Raw genomic sequence first — 3,192 nt, 5'->3', positions numbered from 1 at the left:
CAGCTTGTTGACCTGCTTGCTTCAGAGTGCGGACATTGAACGCGGCCATAAAGACTGGGTGTCGAGGCTTGAGGACTGATTTGGAGATTCCTGGAGATGTCGGCACTATGTGACGAGCAGATGCTGTACGCCAAACCGATGCATGACGAACGGAGTCATCAGTCCTAAGTGCTGGGCCTACAAGGAGGGAGTTATTAATGGGGTGGGGAGAGGGGGAAGAGAAAGCATGTGAAGGAGAAAGTAGGGAGGCGTCAACAGTGGCCTGTTTTCTCCCGCCCGCTCTGCTGTATACAGCGGTGGGCACCACGCGACGGCCGATGTGACATGAGTTTATTTGTGTATGTGTACTTCATGGTTGTACGTGGGCTGGGATACTGCCGGGCGCCCACGGTAAGGTCCAGTCTCTTCGTGACGGAGGGGGAATTCGTATTCTTATGTGTTGTGAGGTTCCTCAGCGTGAAGTTTTCAGAACATTTAGGTCTCCTATTCGCGTTTTCAAAATAATTAGCTCGTTATTCATTTTAGCTGGTGTTTTGGCCGTGGAATTTACTCAGCTCATACTGCTTCGGGCTATAAAATTCAAAGAAGCTAAGCTAACCTGTGCTAAACCAACTTGACTGGATGTTGGTAAGCCAAGTATTTAAGGCTAAATTGATCGAGACTCCACCTTCCTAGCAACTGGGATGGTGCACCGGGATCTCAACATCGAATCTCTCGTAGAAGAGGAACTCGGATCAGCACGAGTTTAGATTCGATCATCATGTATGATTGGAAAAGTTACTTAACTATAGCACCAACCGGTAGTGCGGATCGGGAGTGCGTGCAGTTTGTAACATTTAAGAGATTTCTAGCTTAGTACATAATAGCCGAGGTGATGTAATACGATTTGTAATTAGTGTCGGAAATTGGGACGCTGGTGTATTATGGTTGTACGGTCTTTGCGTGATCGTGTCACTTTTCTAAATAACCGCACACAAGGGCAACATCACACTTTTGTAGGGAAGCATAATTCTGTGGTCGAAGAAGTATGAATGGAAGAAAATAAAAGTGATGCTACCGAAAAATACAGTTGTTTCTATCTGGGTAGTATACTTCAGGGGGGACGACCAAAACTGGTCTCTTCTGTGAGGTTCTCTCATCGGTGTGCGTAAGTGTAGGGAGTGATCTTTTCTGAGGATTAATCTTCTCAGAGAGGAGAGAGCTGCACTGCTCATGAGACTACGGATAGAAGAATTGAGCAAAACAGTGCCGTTGAATCTACCTGTTCCAGATGACAAACTGGACAAGCTCTTTTGCTTTGTGGTGTCTGTATTGTGTACACTACGCCAGTTGCCGTAGTGTCTGGGCATATCCGGGCAAAAACAATTGACTGAATGGGAATACCAAGTGTACTTGCTGCCAACTCACTTCAGGATCATTTGTGGTTTTCAGTTATCTGGCTTGACTTCTTTGAGTCTAGACTTCGATCCGTGTGAAAGGACAAAATAACTTGTTGGTCTTGACTAGAAAAACAACTGACCATTTCTGCAACCCTTTTCAGTAACCTACGTACCGACACGTGATACTGACTAATGGTGGAGCGACTGCTGATTGTGAATTCGATTACAGACTAACTGCGAATGACGCTTAGTCTTAATTAAGTCATCTTAACAATGCCACTGATGTCTACTGCGAACTGAACTGCACGATAAGACCAGGGAGATGTTTATACAATACCAACTATGGAAAACGATAAAAACAACCGACAAACTAAACCGAAGAGGAAGGTGAATTGCGCCAAAACTGCTGTTTTAGGTAACATGCAAGATACGAACAGTTAAAAACGGCATACCTCGCATCAACGGACCTAGCCTCTTTACTGACCGAAAGTGAATATTTTCTTCCTGAAGCTTCAATAACAGTCATTGTGCTTTTGTAAGAATAATCGTTTGGTATATCTTGGCTGAGGTGGTCCTAGGCTATCTTGTGCGCCTTTCGTGGAAGGAGATTTGGGACTTGCAATCTAGATTTCGCCCTGCAAATACAGTAAATCCATGCCTTAAAAGGCACGGTTATCACCTGAAGCGCGCTTTCCATCAATCTCTAAGAATATAGAAACTAGCTGTTAAGCCGCCAATAGCTGATCAACAGTGTGATCAGTCGCCAGAAGACGTGATATAGTGCTACTCAGTCTTCACTCAAGGAATTCACATCACGTGGTCACGTGCTGAATGACTCCTCTAGTGGAAACTTGTGATATGGTTCACCCGACCCTGGAATTATTTTTCATTTTGAGCTACTTTTAAGTTGTTGATAACACAAAGAGATTCAGGTGCACTTGCCCTGAAGGTGTCAGAAAGTTCAGGAACACTATACGGCGGCTTCTACTTTGAAATCATCATCATCTCACGAACCTCAAAAGAGATTCGCTTGTGCCTCAACAGTTGCGGGTGCGGAGACTTTGGGAACAAAATGGCTCAGTTCCTAATTTTCTTTCAATGTAGAAGTGACGCCTCCCTAGAGTTGTAATGGTATTTGAATTGGTTTGGATAAGTATGAGACAAGAAGCTGGAAGTGTATTGTATAAAGCGTCAACAGTTGCGGCTTACTCAGTTGGATACTCAATCTCCTCTAAACTGCAGCCTGTGGAAGTAGACTGGAACATGGATGGGACAGAATTGTAATATATTCCGAAGTTACGAACTCTGCGTTAAACAACCCTCTGTACATTCGGCCGTAAATGTAAAAGTTTCCGAAGAGTAACGCCGTAGTAAATATGCTTCTATAAGGATCTTTACCTGGTTTTCCAATTAAAAAAACCGGATAGGTTCTCATTATCCTGAGTGTTTGAGTGAGAAAACCATTACAGTGTACACGGGAGATGACGGGGTTGATGCAAAACATTTTGCTAGCATGTATTACCACCGGTTAATCACTTGTGCTTGGCTAAGTATGTGCTTATATGAGCGGTTCAAGAAAAACTCTCCTCGACAATACATGGGCATGCGGGGAGACAACCGAGAAGTAAGCCATAACTAAATATCTGACTTTCACTTATTCTTCACGATTTTAGGGTTGATTTCTGTTCCAAGCAGCTGTTGAGTTGTTCGGACAATCAGCCAGTAACTGTTGGACTATCAGGATAATTGTGTGATTAGTCATCCATATTTGTAAAGAAGTCAAGGTCCATGCAACAACCTTGATCGTCCAAAA

This window comes from Opisthorchis viverrini (assembly GCF_000715545.1).
Source record: "Opisthorchis viverrini unplaced genomic scaffold opera_v5_185, whole genome shotgun sequence".
NCBI classification, from domain to species: domain Eukaryota; kingdom Metazoa; phylum Platyhelminthes; class Trematoda; order Opisthorchiida; family Opisthorchiidae; genus Opisthorchis; species Opisthorchis viverrini.
The sequence above is the reverse complement of the archived record's forward strand: the minus strand, read 5'-3'. Positions refer to the sequence as shown.